Raw genomic sequence first — 6,000 nt, forward strand, 5'->3', positions numbered from 1 at the left:
CCGTGTCCCCTGCATTGGCAGGCAGATTCTTAACCACTGCGCCGTCAGGGAATTCCTCACCCATATCTTGTATTTAATATATTTTTGTTGAATCGATGTCTTAATCAAAGAGGGTGTTTGTGTTCAAACTACAATACCATCTATCCCCAGTATATGTTGTAATGGACTAAGGAGCCACTAGGTGGTGCCAAGACCTCATGAGAAAACCGCCTGCTGTGGAATAACATCAGAACTGGAATACAATTCAGTCGTGTGTGTGTGTGTGTGTGTGTGTGTGTGTGTGTGTGTGTGTGTGTTGTGGACTTGGGGGAGTTTATGAGGTTACAGATCTAGCAATGTTCCCTCTTCTGGGGCAGACCCCTACTCCCAAGATCCTACTTTGAAAAGGCTCCGTGATTTTTAAAGAGGGGCCTAGAGAAGAAACAACTTGAAAAGCTCTCATCTAAAGAATAAATCCCATACACATTATCCCCAATAAGTTTGCTGAATGCCTCCCATGACGGGGAGCTCATTACTTCACCTGAAGATGCCCTCTCCCCCTTGGCAGCATGCTGATGGGCGACCTGGTCCTTTAGCCCCAGCTTCAGCCTGCTCCCCTCCTCCCTGCTTCCGTCGGCTAACATTGAGAACCAGCACTTTACGTTTAGGAAGTCAGTTATTAACCTTTTTGCTTTCTCTTCTCCAGGCTAAACAAGCCTCATTTCTTTTATCTTCCCTTCTCTTGTTTCCAGCATCTCACAGAGGACCTTAAACTATTTTTTGGACAAGACATAATTTGTTCTCAGAACACCCCTGCACTGCTGTATGAGCCTCGGGCAGGGGCTGCTGGCTTTAGGGAGCGCCTCGAACATTCTGGCTCACTCTGGGTCCTCTCTGAAGTCTCCAGCCTTCTCCTCCCTTGCCCTGCAGGATTTAGCCGCTACTGCTTGAGGCGTGTGTGAGCGTGGTTTTCCTCAAAAGCAGAGCCTGGATGGCTTACGGGCAGGTAGTTTGTTTTAGGAAGTGACCTAAGGGAACGGGAATGCGGAGCCGGGGCAAAGGGAACTGGAGAAGGCGTGAGAGCCGATGAAGCGTGCATTATTCAGCTGGTCACCCGTGGAGGCATGCCCTTACAGCTGGACAGTAAGGGCACCTCGCACTGTCCACGTGAGGCCCAGGAGAGAGGAAATCTCTGTATCAGCTCTCATTCCTCCTGGGCAAGGGCTGCCCCAGGGAGTCTTCATTTCCTTGCACCTCCAGGTCTGCTTGTGGGCATCCCAGGGAGGCCTGTGCAAAGCCCCGAGGCAGAAGAGGTGCAGCTAAGGCTGGGCTGCAGCAAGCGCTGAACAAAAGCTGTGCCTGGGGGTAGAGCCCTTGGAATAGGTGACTCTCTCACGGTGCCACTTTTGAGAAGCCAAGGGGTGTGTGTGTGTGTGGGTGGGTGTGGGTGCACGCATGTGCACGCTTGTATGGGGGAGGTGCTTGATGAGCTTTCTGGAATAAGTGCCAGCAGTTGGCGTGTAGACTCTGAAGCTGATCTTGCCAAAGTGGGGACAGCTATGGTCCAGCCGCTGCCACCTCTCCTTCCGGGGGTGGGGTGTCTCTGCGGAGAGCCTTTCTCCTTTGGTGAGCCCCGCCTTGCACGGTTCTGAATATTCCCCATTGTACGCCTGCAACCATCATTAGGAAACAAGTCCCAAGACTCCTGTCTGGTAAGGAAATCCCCCAGTGGAGGTGTTCTGCTGGCTCTAGGGCTGACTCTCCCGTCATTTTTGCCCAGCTAGCTTCCAGCTCCCTTTGGCTCATCCCCACCCACCTCATTGTTTTCCTCCTAACTCAGCGGTTCCTCTCTCAGCCTCCCCCATTCCTGCAGCTCAGTTTATCCGTTTCCTCGGTAATATTGATAGGGACAGAGAAAAGGACCAAAGTAGGTGATCAAATAATTAATCCCACTGGGGGATTGCAAGTAGACAAAAAAAAGTATGGGAGACCCCTGTAAATTAATGATCACTCGAGAAAGCAGGCTTGCTTAACAACAAAACCAAGCAGGCTTGCTTAGCAACAAAACATGCAACAGAAGCATGAGACATGCCCCAAAACAACAAAACAATGGTAACCTGAGACCCACATCCTGCCCAGTGAGGTCAGTAAGTTAATGATTCCTAGGACATGCTCCTCTGTGCACACTAAAAACAAAAATACAAGGAAAAGATGAAATTAGACCGAAACCTGAGATGGTTTATCATATTTTAGTATACGTTACTTGCCTTTTTGCTCATTTCTGTTGTGCCACTGACAGTCGCAGTTTGACCATGTAGGGACCAAGAAAACTCCCCTGCCCGATGTGCGGGAGGAACCGATGATGCAACGGTGACGTCTACTCAAGAATGAGGAAGAAGGTGGTCTTCCCCTCCCCCCAACTTTCCCTTTGATTATAAAACTGTAGCCCACTAAGTTCTCAGGGCACCACTCCTTTGCCCGCCCGCTTGTATCTCTCACAAGCATCCTGTACTAATAAATTCTTTCCTTACCTGTCATCTGCCTCCCCCTGAATTCCTTCAGCCCTAAGACAGAAGAACTGACGCTCTACTAAGTCCCGAGACACGTTCTGCCGGTTTCAATAAAGGGGAGGTTGGAGAACAGTCTTGCATCAGCATTAGAAATGCAGGGTCTCAGGCCGTACCCCAGACCTCCTGAAATGAGTTTGCATTTGAAGAAAGTCACTAGGGGATTCACGTCCACAGGAAAGTTGCAGGAGCAGCAGATCGATTCAGTGGTTTCTAAACCTGGTTGTCATTAGAAGCACCTGAGGAGTTTGATAAAAACACAAATTTCAGGCTTCCCTGGTGGCACAGTGGTTGAGAGTCCGCCTGCCGATGCAGGGGACACAGGTTCGTGCCCTGGTCCGGGAAGATCCCACATGCCGCGGAGCGGCTGGGCCCGTGAGCCATGGCCACTGAGCCTGTGCGTCCAGAGCCTGTGCTCCACAACGGGAGAGGCCACAACAGTGAGAGGCCCGCGTACCACAACCCCACCCCCCACAAAAAAACGAACAAAAAACCCCACAAATTTCTGAGCATCAGTGGCCCTGAAATCTGCAATTTTTATTAAGCTCCCTTTGTGATTCCAACACAGGCCATTCGTGGGATCATGTCTGAGAATCACCAGAACAGGCAACTTTTGGTTTTTTTCCACTTCTAAGATTCTGACATTTTTGCCGCTCACTGACTTTTCACAAATTTGAATGTCGCTCTTTTTGGGTGTTATGAATTAGCAGGACCTAAGGTTTTTGTGTGTATGTGTGTGTGTGTGTGTGTGTGTGTGTGTGTTTTAAACAGGCCTGGTTTCTAATTTCTGAATATTCTGGTCAGGAACTTGTCTTTCGTCCAACATCTAATGGCCCTGGAGTCCCAGTGTCCTGATGTCCCTTTAAGTAACTCATGGGTACTTTGCCAAGCCCTGCAAGCTCCCACTGGAGACACTCCAGTGGCGCCTGGGATGGCATTTTGCCTCAGCCCCTCAGGCGTTAAGCGCTGGATGCCGTGCCTGAGATGCCCGGTCCGGACTCCCTGGTGATGCTATTGAGAGATGGAGCCCGAAGCACCTACGGAGAGAAGTCAGGGTGTCTGATTGCATTTGGTCTCATCAGGCGTCTCGGATGCCCCGAGTTGGTCCTGTCCACCGACCTCATGCCCACGCAAGCCTGAGCAGCCTTTGAGAAGCAGCTACAATCCTTCGCCATGGGCGCCTTGGTGGGGGCATCTGTGGTGGCACCTCATGTGGAGAGGAGCTTGGCTGGCTTGGCACTAAATGTCCCCGGAGCACAGAGCACTGCAGCGTCTGAAGACCTTCGGGCACCCCAGCCGGATGGCAGGAGGCACCAAACCGAAAGAAAGATTTCCTTCAAAGGTCCTCCTGGAACTTGGGCTCTCATGCAAAGCCTAATATCTCACCCCATTAAATTCCTTGATGTGTCATTCATGGTTTTCTGCCTCTCTGTGGCAGGCAGAGCCATCCCTTTGGAACAGAGAGGAGAGAAGGTAGGAATTGTTTTTCCCTAAGGGCAGAGCTTGGCTCCCCCAAAAGCTTGCCATTCGTTTAGCTGAACACACTGGGGACAGGGTACCCTGGACGGGGAAGGAAGTGGTAGCCAAGAGGAAGCTGGCCTTCAGCCTGGGGTCAATGTGGGTCTGGGGTCTGGGGTTTGTTTTTCCTGGGCCAGCATCATCACAGACAGCTCTGCCCACCCCACCCTCCCAGAGGCCAGAGTTGAGGGGGGCCATGGGCTGCGTGTCTGCCACGTTTGCAGCCTGAATCAGCGGACACCTCCCCGAGTCTGAGGGGGAGTGGAGAGAGGAAAGAGGGGAGCAGGGGTGGCTAGGGAGCCCCAAACCCCAGCATAACGTCTCCCTCATCATCATCACCCGTGCTTCCTCAGCCTGTATCTCCCCGTGGTATGAAAAAACTTAATTCTACCAGCGTGGCATGTGGGATGGATTTTCAGTTTCCAGCTACTTCCTTCAGTCATTAGCAGTACCAAAGAGTCACTGACAGAGTGCTCACGGTACACTAGGCTTTGTGTGTAATATTCTAGTTACTATTTACAACCACACTCTTACTATGTCTCCATTTTACAGATGAGGAAACTGAGGTTTAGAGAAATTCAGTAATTTGCTGGAAAGATACAGATTCGGGGTCTGGTTGCCAGGCTGTGCTGCCCCCCCGTCCTTCACCCATTTGGACCATCAGAGTCGTGTGTGTTCTGTGCCAGGCACCGGAGGGTCAGACACAAGCGTGAATCAGACGTGGGCACGTCCTGAAGCCATTCAAGGTCAACAACTTGCTCCTTTGGTGCCACGTGAAGAGCGTTCAGACTTTTGGCTCTTGGTCTGGCATAGGAATCAAGTCTTTCTCATCCTGATGTTTTCCTAGGAAAGATGGCCCTGGAGTCCCAATAGATTTATTTCTCTCTTCATTTTGCCCCGATATGCTGCTGTTATTTATGATTCGAGCACCACCCAGACCATTCATCTTGCCATTGATAGGCATGTATGGAAGGCCCGTGATTACATCTCCCAATTGGCCTGCTCACGTTTGAAATATCGGCCAAAAAGCAAAGCAATAAAAAAAACAGCCACTCTTCCTCCCAGAGAGGAGTGGGTACACAGCACAGCATGGTCTTTCTGAACCCAGAGAGGTGGTCTCCCAGCACGTGCCTCTCCTCCCGCTCTGCCCAGTGTTGGTCTTCGAAGCCTCAGATCATCTGATTCTTGTCATCTTGCCCCCCAGTCAGTGGGCCCAGCTCCCCTGCCTGCACCCCTGCGAGCCTTGCTTCTCCCCCGGCCGCTTGTGTGGGCCTCTTCGGGCCCAGCCCTGCCGTCCCAATGAGGATTAATGTTAATCTCCTGTTCATGAGAGTGAGTTGAGTTATCCTTTCCGTCTGTCACCCCCCAGGCCGGAGCTTGGTGTCCTCCTTACCTTCCATTCGAGGTCTCTGAGGGACAACGGCAATGACCCCCGACCCTGGACACATACTGGATCTCTGCAAGGCAGGCTGTCCAGGGACAGGTTGGGAGCTGAAAGGCCCTGAGAGACGTCTTGGCCAACCCCCTCGCTCATTTTGCCGACGAGGGGACGTCGCACTGTCACCCAGTCACAGCTGGGACCAGAGCCCAGGTCTCCTGACAGGGCCAGGTGCTTCTCAGGACCATCTCTTAAACTAAAACTTTTTCCAGAAAGAATCTAACATCCACAGGAGAGTGGAGCAGGTCTATGCTGCACTCAAGTTCCGCAGCTACTCTTTCTTCCTCTCCTGTGATGCCCCCAACTTTTCTTTGGCAGTTCTGCCCTCTGCATCTCTTCTTCCAGGAGCTGCCTGGAAAGCTAGCAAGAACAACAAGACTTGGGTTCAAGTCCTGGCCTCCCCTCTGCCGAAAGGCCCCGGGCAGGTCCCTTAAGCGGTTGGATCCACCACTTCCATTTTATTTCGTTCAAATGGAAATAATATTAACGTCCACCTCA

The sequence above is a fragment of the Mesoplodon densirostris genome, chromosome 13 (assembly GCF_025265405.1).
Source record: "Mesoplodon densirostris isolate mMesDen1 chromosome 13, mMesDen1 primary haplotype, whole genome shotgun sequence".
Taxonomy (NCBI): Eukaryota; Metazoa; Chordata; class Mammalia; order Artiodactyla; family Ziphiidae; genus Mesoplodon; species Mesoplodon densirostris.